This window comes from Pinus tabuliformis, chromosome 3_2 (assembly GCF_031772625.1).
Source record: "Pinus tabuliformis cultivar Carrire ecotype Pingquan chromosome 3_2, CPIR1, whole genome shotgun sequence".
In the NCBI taxonomy this organism is placed as follows: Eukaryota; Viridiplantae; Streptophyta; class Pinopsida; order Pinales; family Pinaceae; genus Pinus; species Pinus tabuliformis.
The window spans coordinates 221,758,100-221,775,266 of NC_142302.1; positions in this window are offsets into that span (position 1 = coordinate 221,758,100).

Sequence of the window (17,167 nt, forward strand, 5' to 3'; positions counted from 1 at the left end):
ACTTGTGTAGTACGAGCAGTGATGTGCTACCATGAGCACAATGTCGAGTAGGTCATAGTTTTAGCATTTCGAGTTTTGAGGCCTACGAGCCACGGATATACTTGGAACAAATATATTATTTTTTGGGTTTTGATGTATGACTCTCAAACATTATCGACATATATATATATATATATATATATATATATATATATAGAGAGAGAGAGAGAGAGAGAGAGAGAGAGAGAGAGAGAGAGAGAGAGAGAGAGGTTACACAGTAATTTGTCACTGCCTTCACCTCAGTCCTTCTACTGTGTCATGTGTCCAGTGAAACATGCTCATATTGAACAAATGCTTTCTTATGTTTACAATTGACCCTATTTTCCTAAGTTTTCTGCCTCGTCACGAGAATACATTTAATATACGCGACGGACCCCTGTCATAAACAGTCCTGTCGTGCCCCATCACAGGAGTACATCTGTTTCCCGTGACGGTCAGATTTCATGCCCCAGTGCGAGGCTATCAGCTACCTTTAGCGAAAATCAGTCTACTTACATTGCTTCCTAGCGATGTCGGCGCTAAAGCTTAGTTATCAGCCAGCGACAATCCAGATTGGGTGAATTCGTTCCAACAATTGGCATTCTGGATGTCTCTGGACCTGGTTGTTGGGTTAGTTTGGGTCGCCCTTCCCCCTCTAGCTTGGTAGTTTTGTTTCTTGTGCAACCTCCCTTGAGGATAATCTTCCTCTCCCTCGTTTCATGGAGGCTCCTCCTCCTATAAAATCACTCACCATTGCTATGATCTGCTAGTTCCTAAGTTGCTAGTTTTTAGTTCTTTTGGTTGTACAGTGCTGCTTCTGCTTTTGAGTTTGCTAGATAGTTTTGGTGTGAGTGTGACAAGTGTGGGATTGTTTTATAGTTGCAAGAAGGTGTGGAGTGCCCTTAACCTTGTGTTAAATCTTTTGAATGAGAGAGAGAGATATATATTGCTATTTGGGAGACCCATCTTTGAGAGTGAATGCTTGAAGATTGGACCCTCTAAGAAGGCTTGCAACATCAAGACTTGGTTGTAAGCTTTGCTCTTGAATTATTATTAATACAATCAATGATGATTTCCTATGTTTTGGATGTAATTTACTTGATAGCTCATGACTTCTTGACTTTATGAGTAAATAGATCATTGTTGTTTCTCGGTTACGTCCTCTGTTGTTTCTTTGTGGTGTTTCAGGTTGATCGCTTGTTAAGGAGAAGGAGACGGAAGATGGAGTAGCACAACAGAACTTCATTAACCACCATTTTTAGGTAGGCCTCCAACGATGATTATTTAAGGGAATTAATTGTTTTTTTGTCCTTGTTGTGACTAGACCCACTCTAGGGCTTAGAGGGGTTGCCTCTGTCCGCAAAGGGAACACTTTCCTGCATCACAAGTTGGCGACTCCACTGGGGAGTCCTTTGCATGTTTCTTCTCTTTTTTGCTCTTGTTTTGGTTTTGATTTAGTGTCTCTCGAATTTTGGGGTTAAACCATCAGTTTTTGGGTTACCTGGGTCAATCTGGGAAGTTTCCTTACTGTCTAGAAGAATAATCTGGTGTCATTTAGGTGATTTTACTTTGTCTTTTTCTTAAGTAAGATCGTCGCTAAAGATAGCCTAACAGTCACGATGACGTCACTGATGTTATAGCTTTGTACCCGCAACTATTTGGCTTTTGTCTTGGGTTTCTAGTTTAATTCCCATGATGACTCTTGAAATCAGACCGTCGCTGAAAACATGTGTACTTTAGCGATTGGGCTCTAGTTGTAAGTATAACACTAGCGACCAGTCTCTAGTTGTCAGTGTAACACTGGCGACTAGTCTCTAGTTTTCAGTGTAACACCCGCGACAATTCCTGTAAAGTTGTTTTTACAACTTTACCTCCTAAATCCATCAATCTTATTTATCCCCTGTTGTTTCTTGTCTCTCATTAACTTGTTTTGATTGCTTTTGGTTAAGGTACTATCTCCTTGTTTTCATTTGAGTGAATCTTGTGTTTTTAGACCCCGTGACCTAGCTCTCTTAAGCATTTCAAACCATTTTCTTGGGTTGCTTGTCTATCCAAGGTTCATCCGCAACCATCTTATTGATTTTCTTGAGGCATTTTCCTTCCTGATTGATTTTTAGTGTCGGTTATTGAACCAATTTTTTATATTGATTCAATTTCTTCATTACCAAGCATAGATCACAATTGTTTGGATCGATCAGTTCACACTCACTCGTTTGTATCTTTAAACTCAAAAAAAAAAAAAAATCAAAAGTTTGCATTCATTTAGCATACGAAAGTGAAAGTACATTTGCATTACGAATTTTCGTGGTTGAGAGATTGGAAAGCGAATTTTAAATCTTTCATTAGTAGTATCAATGCATCATGAGATTAGTGCATTAATGCATTGTGTTTCTTAGCACTTGCATTAGCTTGTCTTGGTTTTGTCTTGGTTTGGGAATGAACTCTCTACCTTTCTATAAGTAGGTGTTCATTGAAATGAAAGATGCTTTACTCATTCTAGTTGCATCCTAGGGTTTTTGATATACATATGGTAGGGCCTGGAAATTGAAAGATAATTCAAGATCAACTCTGAAATGAACTAAATGAACTTAACAATGCATTGGAACATAACGCACATTATTTAGAAGTGTAGGCCAGAGACGTGCTCTAGCGTCGTTAAACCTAGTCACTATTGTTTTCACTTAAGGTTGGGTGGTTCCTCTTTCTGTGACTCAATAGTGGTCTAGTACGGAATTGTGCTCCCAGTACCATCGAGTATATGTTGGGAGACCCCACTAGGTTATCATCCTATATCCCTAGGAAGTCGTGTCTGCCGCCTTGCAAACCGTAATGCACCGAACATAACATTCGGGAAAGTCCTTGGTTTTCATATGATCGCCAAGGTGTATATGCAGTTTTACGAGATGTTTGGTAAACCTTTTTCCTAGTTTCTCTAGAGAAGTCACTTTCATTCCTTTTCAGACTCCTTAAAAGAAAAGGTCCATCTGAGAACTTGTCCTTTCAGGCTCATTAAACCTCGAAAGAGATAGAGTCACCTTTTTGTCCTTTTCTCGACTCTTGAAACATGAAAAGGTCAAGTTTTGTTCCTGTGTCATAAAATTTACTGCCCACGAAATATTCCTGGTAACAGTTCAAGTTCTTAGTTGTGATAAGAGTGTTTCTCAGGCTCATTCCCGATGGCAACTGTTACACATTAATTTGTCACTGTCTCCCTGTCAGTCTCCCTACTATGTCATGAGTTCAAATTAATCATGCTCATGCTCTCTAATGTTGCCAAATGACCCACTTTGCCAAAGTTTTTCCCATCATCGTGACTGTTATTAAAATAACCGCGCTTACTGGCGCCTCATAATACAACGAATGCGCTACCAGTGCGGAAGCACACGTGTTTTCACGCTGGCAGCGCATTCGTTGTATTATGAGGCGCCAGTCAGCGCGGTTATTTTAATAACAGTCGCGATGATGGGAAAAACTTTGGCAAAGTGGGTTAGAGAGCATGAGCATGATTAATTTGAACTCATGACACAGTAGGGAGACTGACAGGGAGACAGTGACAAATTACTGTGTAACAACAACAGTCCTCGAGTTTACCAGTCAAGGTTTTCCCCCAGATGGAAATCCTGGTCCGTTTCCTCCTTTTGGAAATATTGGTACTCCGTATATGGCAACATTGTCCTTGCCTGGGTTAACCATCAGTTTGCCCGTTTGGTTGTTTTCAACCTCGGTGGTCCTAAGTGTCATGACTCCTATTCCACCATCTCCTTCGTCTGAACCATGACATGATGATTCCAAGATTGAGCCTACACCTTCTTCCCCTGTTTCTTCCTCCTCCTCTCCTCCTTCACCTGGTGAAAGTTCCACATCTAGTAACCAAGAGACTAAGAAGACGAAGAAGAAGATGAAGAAGAAGAATAATTCTAATAAACATGAGGCCACCTATGCAGCTATTGCTCCAATTACATCTCAGGGCGGACCATCTTCTGCTCCTCCATGAAAGGTTAAGTTTCCTTGTAAATTGTGCAAGGGTGACCATCTTCTTCGTGATTGTCCTGGTATTACTAGGATCTTAGAAGCATGGTCTCATGATCTGTCTCGTCCCTCTTCATCCTCTAAAGCTCATGGCGATGCTACCCTATCAACTAGCAAAGGTAAGAAGAAAGGGAAGACTCAATTCCCGTGTAGACTATGTGAAGGCAACCATCCCCTTCACCTTTTTCCGCTCATGGATAAAGCTTCCACCGTTTTGGAAAGTCTTATAGCTTCTTTACCCCAACTTCCCGTTGGTTACCAGAGGCTCTCTTCAGACCCTTTCCCCATTGACAAAGAGATTGACTTAAATTCTTCTCTTGTCCGTCCTTCTTCCGAGCCTGTCTATGTTGAGCCTGTTCCAGACCAACCATTGGTTGGAGAGAGTGTCAACTTGGATTCACCACCCATTGATCACTCTATTCCAGAAAAGCATCATGATTACACTACTCATGTTCTTCTCATCTCGTTAGATTCCCCTGAGTCCAAAAACGACCCTCCTATCCCCGTTGATCAAGAGAGTCCTTCTTCGGTTCCTGTAGAGCATGGGGAAAATCATATGATACCCCCACCAAGTAGTTCAGTCATTTCCTTTTACTGGAGTCACTTGACTACTTTCCGCCTTCCATCCTATGTGCCTTTCTAGATTACAGTACATGCCTATGATAAGGCAGTACCTGGCACTATCTTGGATGAGGGTGTGTCCGTCAGCCTTATGCCTTCCACTACTTGGCAAGCTTTAGGCTCCCCATAGCTTGTGCCAGTCACACAGAATCTGTTGGCGTTTGACGGAGGAACCAGTCAACATTTAGGGATCCTTCCGAGGTTCCCTATTACTTTGGGAGGCAAAACCGTCTATATATATGTAATGGTTGTCCAAGGTGCTTTAGATTTTAGTCTTCTCCTTGGTCGTGACTATGTTTATGCCATGGGGTCCTTGTCTCTTCACTTTTCCATGTGGTTTGTTTTCCACACGATGGAAGAATGGTGACCATCGATCAATTATCGTTCTTTAGTCTGATGCCTCCTGTGCCGCTGTCGTCCCCTATCGGTTCTTGCTCGAAAGCAGTACCTTCCTTGCCACAGGTCAATTATGTGGCTACTCGTTCCATCTCTGCCTCTGCTGATGATCATGCAGATGGTCTCGTACATCATGTACTGGGGGCATTGGAACCCAATCTGTCATTCATGCCTCATGACATGTATTCCTCCCAGAGTGTGTTTCTTCCCTCCCACAAAGATCTCTTGGGAGCCATGTTTTCATATGGCCTATGAGCAGGTGTTCAAGGATAGTTCTTTTCTTGTGTCGACCTCGTTAAAAAATGAAACAAGGAGCCCGAGGATAGTTCTTTTCTTGTGTCAAGATCGTTAAAAAATGAAACAAGGAGTCCCGAGGATAGTTTGTTCCTGTGTCAACCTCGTTAAAAAATGAAACCGGGTGTCTCGAGTATAGTTTGATCTTGTGTCGACCTCGTTAAAAAATGAAACAAGGAGTCTTAGAGCATAGTTCCTTGTCTTGTGTCAAGTTCGTTAAAAAATGAAATAAGGATTCCTGAGGAGAGTTATTTTCTTGTGTTGACCTCATTAAAAAATGAAACAAGGACTTCCGAAGATAGTTATTTTCTTGTGTCAACCTCGTTAAAAAATGAAACAAGGGTTATGAGGATAGTTATTTTACCATGTCAACCTCATTAAAAAATGAAACCACTCCCTTTCCAAATCGATTCTTTGATTAAGATCTCGTAAACTCCAAGTCGAGTCTTTCCAAGATCTCAAAAGAGAACCTTCATTCCATCCACCTCGTTGAATGCAATGAAGCTTGGGGGGCATGTACCTCGATTTGCATCGTTATGCTGGGGGCATGCGAACTCATAACAAGCATAGTTTTTTGTTTCAAGCTTGTGTAAACATGAAACCGAATCCAAGCAGAGTTCTCCATGGTTCAAGCTTGTGTAAACATGAACCCATACCCGATTTACACCTCTTGATTGCTATTTTTATCCGCTAAATTCTGCTAGTTGAGCCTTGGTTGTTTCATTCCATCACCACCATCTCTTTGGCCGATCATATGCTTTCACTTGGTCATTTTTCCCTTCCTGAGGGACCGCAATGAGGAGTGGTTTTATTATCTAGCCTCTTGACCGTTACATGTTTTGAGCAGCTCCACCATTGCCGGAACCAGTTGCTACCCTTTATACCACTCGTTCCTCTAGGACGAGTCACCTTTAAGCTCTTTTCTGACTCGTAAAAGATGAAAAGATTGCCAAGTATTTTTTCCCTTTTTGACTCATTAAAGAGAATAAAAATGGAGGTATGCTTTTAGCTCTTTTCCAGCCATTTAAAGATGAAAAGATTGCCAAGTTTTCCCTTTTAACTCGTTAAATGGAATAAAAGGTGGTCCACTTTGAGCTCTTTTCCGACCATATAAATGTGAAAAGATTGCCAAACCTTTGTCGTTTCGGGTTCGATACTGGTTACGAAACGACGTGTCTTCGATCGCTTTTCTACTTTTTTGGATCGAGGTCACTAATTGTGAAAAGTATTCCTTAATCATAATGGTCAAGCGATTCTCTTGAGTATTATTTTATACTTTTTCGGACTCGAGAGACACAAATCTACGAAAAAGGTCCCCCCCTGGAGTTTTCTTTTTCGTGTCTTTTTCAAACTCTCTAAACATGAAAAAGACTCTGAGTTTTCCCTATGTCAGACTCATTAAACCCTGACGACATTGGACTCGTCACCATGACGAGACTCGAGCTTCTCCTCCCTAGGGCTCGTTAAACTATCACTAGGTTGGATTCATCCGAAGGTTGAACATATATTACAAGTATATGCTATCCCCTTCAAGCTTGTTTTCAAAAATAATTGGGGTACTCGCCAGCAATGGTGGGGGAAAATTTGGAAGTCATCATTGGTTGCCTGTGGCAGCTAGTCACTCTTGAATATCGACACTTTTTCTTCTTGTCAGGTTGGGATATCCATGCATCGTCATTTGGCCTTCCGGGGTATTGGGTTGCCATTTAGCCTCATTCCATCCAATCCATGTTGACTCCATCGAGCCTTCGATCCCTTGGTACCTAAATGTTGCCACCATCCGGAGTCATGTCCCTGATATGTTCAAGAGTATAATCCTTCTACAGTTCACACCCTTACCTCCTCCTCTGATACTCTACTTCACTATCTACCACTTGTTCCTTATCTCGTGTCATTGATGAGGGAAACATTATGACCCTCTTGTGACGGATCGTCTCCTGTCAATGCCAGCTCATTATCCAGGAGATTGATCTAGAGATCCCCTTTGGTACCTTGGAGCTTTCATGCCTCAATGGCAAGTTCTTCACGCCTGACGATAGACTTTCATCATTGGTCGTCGATTGGGTGATTCCATGAGTGTTCGACTTCAGCTCATTTTTCACACTTAGTGGATTGTACTAGACAGTAACTTGAGAGTCATTGGCATTATTGGTGGTTTCTCTCACGCTTGTTAACAGTTTTCATCATTGACCGGTAATCAAGTGACTTTCTATCATGCTCGACTTCAACACATCTGTTCACATGCTAGAATTTGTACTATGATCGGTTGGGTTTCAAGACCTAGAACTAAGATTACATATGTTCAGGTTGCGTGGATTGGTTCGTGATTACATACATGACTCTGTGATGGATGGCTGTGACCATACCTTGTTGATATTGCAACAAGATGATTGAGCTTAGTGGAAAGGAGTCGCCTTCACTAAGTGGGCCCGCAGGCAAATTATGGCGCAAAGTCTATTTTTAGACTATGTCTACTTTTAGACATATGGATCATGGTCTATGAGTTGCAGAATGTTGTTTATGGATGATTGGGCATGTTGGGAAAAATAGATGGACTTCTATTTCTGGTTCACAGCAGGAGTGATCAAAGTCTATTTTCAGACTACCAGGCTAAAAATAGAAACAGTCAAATATTATTAGCCCTTAGTAATATTTGGACTATAAACTTTATCTTATTCTCTTGGAGCACTTCAGTTCAAGCTATGGATGTGGCACATGCAGCTGTCAGGAGGAAATACTCTTTCTTTTTGGGTTAGTTGAGTTATTGCATGTTTGACTTCAGTTAGAACTCATGCATGTGAGTTCTGTGGAGTTGGATGTGGAGTTGATGGAGTTGTGTTCAGTTGAACTAGTCTAACTGGAGAATACACTAGTGATGAGTTGTGTGAATTGATTGTTAATTAAATTCACTAATTATTAACTCATAAAGTAACTGAAGAATACATTAGTTAACTCAGTGCATGGACAGTTCAACAGAGATAGGTGTTAGAGGTAAGTGAAAGGGTGAGTTGTGACTATCAGTTGTGCATGAGGATTTGCACAAGCATAGATTGAGTATGCCAATGAGTATTGCGTAGTATATGCCCAGTAGAATAGCCTGTTCTCACGTGATTTCTAGTGTGAGTGATTCTCAGCAAGTATTGTGCAATAGAGGCAGGCAAAGCAGCGGAGAAGATTTGAACTTGTGACTTTTTCAGGTCTGAGCTATTTTTGTGTGTAACAGGTGGAGATAGTGTTGGATACTTGTGAGGAGTATTGTACTATGTAATGTTACATGTTCTGATTCATTAATATATAGATAGTGTGTGGTTTTCAGCTATAAGCTTTCCCTAGGTTACATACTATGTTAATGTGTGCATGTTATTGATGTTTCATTGTTTTTGATGCTGCTAAATTGATGATCAACGTAGAGGAGCTTATGTATTGTGCATGTATTCCGCAATAGTGCATGATCAGGATAATCTCTATTGAATATGTGTTTATTATTCAAAATTTCTACACGGTATCAGAGCTATTTATCATCAGATCTACTATTTAGTAAGTGTTTACATTCTATTTCTTCAGGCAGAGTCTGTAATCGGGCCAGGTAGCCTCTGAATTCATCCTTCCTTTGGAAGGTGAGATATCCAGTAAAAGCCCATACAGTCAATCTCTGTACAATAAATACTTTGTTCTCACAAATCTTAGATCAGAGGTGGTTGAGTTTGGAGCTGGTGGAATTCGAATTTGCAGCAGTGTTTTCTCGGTATCAACATGGCAATGTCTTTCAACAGATTGCGATTGGGGTATGCTCTTGAGGGTAGCTCGAACTATATTGCACGGAAGGACATGATGGAGGCAGTGTTGGATGATAATGGGCTGAAGGATTTCATAGAGGCTGATGTCCCAAAGCCTACTGATGCTACGCAGGTTGATGCTTGGCAAAAGAAGACAACAAAGTGCCAAAGGATTCTATTGGAGGGCGTGAAGGATCACATTGTGTCCATCCTGCATGGAAAGGCTTCTCCATACTTGATGTGGAAAGAATTGATAGATCTATTCCAAAGCAAGAGTGATCAGAGGAAGCTGGCTCTCAAGGATAAACTCAGAAACATCAAATGTGAGAAGGGTGACAGTATGCCCAAGTATCTCACGAAGTTCACTCAGTGCATAGATGAGCTGGGAAGTGTGGGGGTAACTATCAATGATGAGGACTTGGTGAGCTTGTCTCTCCTTGGTCTTCTGAAGAGTTGGCATTCCTATTAGGAATTTTTCAGTGGTCGGGAGAAATTGCCAGGATGGGAGAGACTTTGGTCAGATCTTGTGCAGGAGGAGATCAGGCGGAATACCAGGGACAGATCTTCATCAAAGGGACCTGATGAAGAAAATTGTGCTTTGGCTGCCAAAGCAAAGAAGGGGAAGAGTAAGAAAGCTTCTCAGTCTAGTGCGAAAGGCAAGAAGTAGGACATGTCCAAGGTGAAGTGCTTTGGCTATCACCAGCACAGACACTATGCCACTAATTGTCCGCAGAAGAAGAAAAACAAGCAAGCTGCTGGATCTGCAGTAGGAGAGGCTCTAGCCTCACAGTTTGAGCTTGAGTTTTCATTGATCGCATGCTTGGTTTCAAGTGTGATGGGATTGGTGTGGTTGTTGGACAGTGGTGCGTCTTTTCACATGAAAGGAGATCGAGATTTGTTTTATGATCTGGAGGACAAAGATCTTGGAGTGCACACCGAGATGGGCGATGATGATAGATACAGTGCGACCAGTATTGGTACCATTTCCATTGAGAGGGAGTCTGGTAAACCCTTCGTATTGAAGGAAGTGATGCATGTTCCAGGATTGAAGAAGAATCTTATCTTTGTGGCGATGTTAGAAGACAAGGGATATGATGTTGTTTTCAGCGAGGGAAAGGCTTTCCTGCGCAGCAAGACAACTGGAGAAACCCGGAAGATAGGGGTTCGAGTGAGGAACCTTTATCAGTTGCATGTAGATGGATGCGCAGCAATGGCATGCAAGGTAGAAGGATTGGTGAGATAGGATGATGGCGAGCTATGGCACAGGAGATTGGGTCACCTTCACCATGGAGCCTTCAAGATACTGCAGCAGATCACTACAGGGCTTCCTAAAGGCACACTTGCACAGTCAGATCAGTGCAAGGGGTGTACTTTGGGTAAGTTTGTGAAAGCCACCTTTCACGAGAAGGATAGTCGCGGCACGATGATCCTTGAGAGAATTCAAACAGACGTGTGTGGACCTTTCTCAGTAGCTTCGACAACAAAACACAGGTATTATGTGATTTTTGTTAATGATTTCTCTTGTAAGTGTTGGATCTTCTTCATGCAGAAGAAGAGCGAGACATACTCAAAGTTCTGTGAGTTCAAAGCACTGGTCGAGAAGGAGTCGGGGAAGAAGGTGAAGGCTCTTAGGAGCGATAATGGTGGTGAATACATCTCTAGCGAGTTCAAGGATTTCTGCAGTTCAGAAGGGATTCGAAGAGAGCTCATAGCTCCCCATAACCCACAGCAGAACGGGGTTGCTAAGCGGAAGAACAAAACGATCGTGGGTGTTGCACGGGCGATGTTGCATGATCAAGGCCTACTCCTTCACTTGTGGGAGGAAGCATGCAATACAGCAGTTTATGTGCAGAACCGTTGTCCTCACAGGATACTTGGCATGAGTACACCCGAGGAGGCTTATTCTGGTAAGAAGCCTGACCTTTCTCATTTGAGGATTTTTGGTACTAACGTTTACATGCATGTGACGAAGGATGCCAAGAAGAAGTTGGAGCCGACCACAGAGGTTGGGATATTTGTGGGGTACACTAATACACCCTACAACTATCGTGTGTATTTTCCAGACAGTGGTAAAACTGTTGTGCGAAGGGATATAAAATTTCAGGAGGAGAAAGCCATGAAGTGTTCACTTGAGAGGGAGCCACACTTGCATGCAGATGAGGAGCTATTAGTTCCTAAGGATGAGCTTTAGGACGTGGATTAGCCACAGGACAAAGTTCATGGAGTGGAAGAGACCACTCATGCAGCGCCAACCATCAGAGGGCAAAAGCGCTTGACAGAAGCTGAGCGACTGGCTCAAGATGTAGAGAAAGTTGTAGGACCACCTACAGCCCAACGCAGGCGGAGACAGACACCTGATTGGTACACTGGATACATGGCTCTTATGAGAAAATTTATTGTGACTGAGCCATCCTCTTTCAAGGAAGTTGTGGAGGATCCCGCATGGGTAGATGCCATGGTGGAAGAGTATGATTCGATTGTTAGAAATAGTGCATGGGAGACTGTTCCTAGACCGGAAGGGAAATCAGTGGTGGGTTCGAGATGGATCTACAAAGTTAAGCAGGCAGCTGATGGGAGTGTGGAGAAGTACAAGGAAAGATTTGTTGCCCGAGGCTTTTCACAGATAGAGGGGATCAATTATGAGGAGACCTTTGCACCTGTCGCAAGGTATTCTTCCATACGGAAGATTCTTGCTCTCTCAGCACAGATGGGATGGCACATTCATCAGATGGATGTGAAGGCTGCATGGAGGAGGTGTACATAGAACAGCCCGAAGGTTTCGAGATCTTTAGCAGTGAGTCGCATGTGTGCAGGCTCAAGAGAGCGTTGTATGGGTTGAAACAAGCACCACGTGCTTGGTACACACGGATAGACAGTTATTTCACTGAACTTGGATTCTCTAAGAGTGAGGCAGATCCTAACCTATACCAGATTGTGGTGGAGGGTAAGTTGCTTATCATTGTAATTTATGTAGATGATTTGATTCTAACGGGTGATGAGCTGTTGATACTTTCATGCAAGGATGATCTTGCTAAGGAGTTTGAGATGAAGGACTTGGGCCTCCTTCATTATTTCCTGGGATTGGAAATTTGGCAGCGCAGTGATGGACTATTGGTTTCTCAGGGTAAGTATGCTCGGGAGATACTAGAGAAGTTCAACATGCATGGCTGCAAGCCTGTTGATACTCCTCTTCCTGGAGGTTGGAGGAAGGAGGATGCCACTTCGGCAGAAGAAGTGGATGCCACTATTTATCAACAGTTGGTGGGGTCGCTTATGTATCTAGTCAATACACGACCCGATATATGCTATGCTGTTAACCATCTTTCACAAGCTATGGTTGAGCTTACCAAGCTCTTCTGGAAGGCGGGCAAGCATGTATTGTGTTATTTGAGAGGCACATCGGGATATGGTTTGTGGTACAGACAGGAGGATGAGGTGAAGCTATGTGGCTTCACAGATGCAGATTGGGCAGGGAGCCCAACGGACAGAAAGAGCACATCAGGAGGGGTCTTCAGTATCGGGTTGACAGTAGTTTCTTGGTACAGTAGGAAGCAGAGATCCGTGGCACTCAGTTCAGCAGAGGCTGAGTATATGGCAGCAAGTTTGGTTGCATGCGAGGCTATATGGATGAGGAAGATTCTGGTCGGTTTGTTCAGTTCCCACTTGGATCCTACTGTGATTTACTGTGATAACCAGAGTTGCATTAAACTCCCAGCTAATCCTGTATTTCATGATAGATCTAAGCATATTGACATCAGGTACCATCATATCAGAGATTTTGTGCAGCAGAGAATCATGTTACTTTCATACATTCCAACGGAGGATCAAGATGTTGATATCTTGACGAAGGCGCTCACCAGGAGAAAATTCGAATACCACCGAGGCAGGATAGGGGTTGTTGATAATCCATATCCTATTGAGAGGGAGTGTTGAGATTGCAACAAGATGATGGAGCTTAGTGGAAAGGAGTCGCCTTCACTAAGTGGGCCCGCAGGAAAATTATGGCGCAAAGTTTATTTTTAGACTATGTCTATTTTTAGACATATGGATCATGGTCTATGAGTTGCAGAATGTTGTTTATGGATGATTGGCCATGTTGGGAAAAATAGATGGACTCCTATTTCTGGTTCACAGTAGGAGTGATCAAAGTCTATTTTTAGACTGCCAGGCTAAAAATAGAAACAGTCAAATATTATTAGCCCTTAGTAATATTTGGACTATAAACTTTATCTTATTCTCTTGGAGCACTTCAGTTCGAGCTACGGATGTGGCACATGCAGCTGTCAGAAGGAAATACGCTTTCTTTGTGGGTCAGTTGAGTTATTGCATGGTTGACTTCAGTTAGAACTCATGCATGTGAGTTCTGTGGAGTTGGATGTGGAGTTGATGGAGTTGTGTTCAGTTGAACTAGTTGTATTCAGTCTAACTGGAGAATACACTAGTGATGAGTTGTGTGAATTGATTGTTAATTAATTCACTAATTATTAACTCATAAAGTAACTGAAGAATACATCAGTTAACTCAGTGCATGGACAGTTCAACAGAGACAGGTGTTAGAGGTAAGTGAAAGGGTGAGTTGTGACTATCAGTTGTGCATGAGGATTTGCACAAGCATAGATTGAGTATGCCAATGAGTATTGCGTAGTATATGCCCAGTAGAATAGCCTGTGCTCACGTGATTTCTAGTGTGAGTGATTCTCAGCAGGTATTGTGCAATAGAGGCAGGCAAAGCAGCGGAGAAGATTTGAAGCTGTGACTTGTTCAGGTCTGAGCTAGTTTTGTGTGTAATAGGTGGAGATAGTGTTGGATACTTGTGAGGAGTATTGTACTATGTAATGTTACATGCTATCAATCATTAATATACAGATAGTGTGGGGTTTTCAGCTGTAAGCTTTCCCCGGGTTACATACTGTGTTAATGTGTGCATGCTATTGATGTTTCATTGTTTTTGATGCTGCTAAATTGATGATCAACATAGAGGAGCTTATGTATTGTGCATGTATTCCGCAATAGTGCATGATCAGGATAATCTTTGGTGAATATGTGTTTATTATTCAAAATTTCTACATACCTGAGTCTTCATGGATGGCTGCGACCATACCTTTATCATTATCATGGTCTTATCAACTAAGTGGCTGCGTCCATAACACAGAATAATTTTTGTATGTCCTTTGGATGGTTGTGCCCATGCCTAGACTATGAGTATTTCACTATCAGAGATATCAGTTGTACTTGCGCCTGAAGGTTCTTCCCGATGGTGTTCCAGTTCAGACAGTTTCATAAAGCATTTCACCCCTCCCACTCTCTCAGAATTCATACTTTAGGGGCATCTGTTACACAGTAATTTGTCACTACCTTCACCCTAGTCCTTATACTGTGTCATGTGTCCAGTGAAACATGCTCATATTGAACAAGTGCTCTCTTATGTTGCCAATTGGCCCTCTTTTCCTAAGTTTTCTGCCTCGTCGTGAGAATACATTTAATATATGTGACAGATCCCTGTCATAAACAGTCCTGTCGTGCCCCCATCGCAAGAGTACATCTGTTTCCCGCGACGGTCGGATTTCATACCCAGCGCGAGCCTATTAGCTATCTTTAGTGACGATCAGTCTGCTTACATTGCTTCCTAGCGATGTCGGTGCTAAAGCTTAGTTATCAGCCAGCAACGATCCAGATTGGGTGAATTCGTTCCAACAGTCGGCCTTCTAGTTGTCTCTGGACCTGATTGTTGGGTCAGTTTGGGTTGCCCTTCCCCCTCTAGCATGGTAGTTCTGTTTCTTGTGCAACCTCCCTTGAGGATAAGCTCCCTCTCCCTCATTTCATGGAGGCTCCTCCTCCTATAAAATCACTCACCATTGCTATGATATGCTAGTTCCTGAGTTGCTAGTTTTTAGTTCTTTTGATTGTACAGTGCTGCTACTGCTTTTGAGTTTGGTAGATAGTTTTGGTGTGAGTGTGACAAGTGTGGGATTGATTTATAGTTGCAAGAAGGTGTGGAGTTCCCTTAACCTTGTGTTAAATCTTGTGAATGAGAGAGAGATATATATTTCTATTTGGGAGACCCATAATTGAGAGTGAATGCTTGAAGAAACACACTGGTTGGACCCTCTGAGAAGGCTTGCGACGTCAAGACTTGGTTGTAAGCTTTGCTCTTGACTTATTATTAATACAATTAATGATGATTTCCTATGTCTTGTATGTAATTTACTTGATAGCTCATGACTTCTTGACTTTTTGAGTAAATAGATCATTGTTGTTTCTCGGTTACGTCCCCTGTTGTTTCTTTGTGGTGTTTCAGGTTGATCACTTGTTAAGGAGAAGGAGACGAAAGCTGGAGTAGCGCAACAGAACTTCATCAACAACCAATTTGAGGTAGGCCTCCAACGATGATTATTTAAGGGAATTAATTGTTGTTTTGTCCTTTCTGTGACTAGACCCACTCTAGGGCTAGAGGGGTTGCCTCTGTCCGCAGAGGGAACACTTTCCTACATCACATATATATATATATATATATATATATATATGCTACATTTCTTGTTTACTATGATAATATGTTTTTCTTTTCACATATTGCATAAATGTCTATCTAATACATAATTAGCCAATGCATGTGTTAATGTATTCATATGCCTAAGAATGTAATGATATGTGATATAATTAAAATTTATTTCCAAGAGACGAATACGCAACTACATTCTCAATATTTGAGGGTTTCTAATAGAATATTTACCATTGAGCTAAAGAACAACAAGTTGTGAATCAAGGTTAACAACCATCTCTCGAATGTCAAGAGCAATGGCTTCTGACAAAATTTCAAGAACTACACTATATGCAGCAATGTTATTAGTTGTTTGAACCAAACAAATACCTTGAAGATCAATCAACTCATCAGGAGGGTCATAAATAGCCCATTCCGTAGATGATAAATTTTTGGTACTACGGAAAGCACCATCAATGAAACCGGTATGAGGATTCACGGACACATGCAAAGTAGGTGAAGACATAATAAGCAGGAAATATGCTTGAAAACACACACCAAACCACACTCCACAAAAATGAATAACACACTTATGTACAAAAGTAACCATGCGAGATGACTCACGCATAATACTTTTTGAGGTATAGTCCATTGTGGGGCTTGTCCAAGGGGTTTCCCTCATAATCAATCAGCTCATAGGCCCCTTTTTTGTAACACGTGCTTAACAATATAGGGCCCATACCACATGGGTTCGAAATTACCTGCCCCCAGCTTATCATTAGCTTGGTAATATAGCAAGACCAAATCACCCTCAGAAAAATCACGAGGAGAGACTGACTGATCAAAATGGGACTTAACTTGCTTTTTATGTGCTTCAATGACTAAAGCAACGAGATGGATTGTTTCTTCCTGTCGTTCCAAATATAGGAGACGCTCTTCTTGAGGTGAGGTTTCATGGAGTAATTCGACAGCCAATTTGAGTGAGGGAATATCACATTCAATCAGTAGGGTAGCTTCCATACTGTAGACTAGATGGAAAGGTGTGAATCTAGTTGTGTCTTTGGTCAAGTTTCGGTAGGCCCACAGAGCTGAAAAAGCATGAGATGCCAATTGGATTTGTGCATCCCAATGGTGCGCTGAAGCATCGTAACTAAAACTTTGTTTATAGCTTCAACTTGACGTTGGCCTAAGGGTAATATGGAGTTGAGCCATCGTGATGCAAGCCCAATGTAGAAATCATCTTAACCATCATGTAATCGCGAAAACGGGATCCATGGTCGATGATAATGGATTGAGGCACTCCAAACCTGGAAATCACATGATTGAAGAGAAATTTCATTGTCGTTTTACCGTCATATGAATATTTAGGCATCGCTTTGGCCCATTTGATGAAGTAATCCACGGAAACGATAATGTAACCATGCCCCCCGGTCAAACGAGTGTTACATGTCATATAATCAATGCCCCATTTGGAAAAGGGACCAACGGTAATAACGTGGTGAAGGTGAGCGGGTGGGGCACACATTTTTTGCTGATAAATCCGGCACGTGTGGCA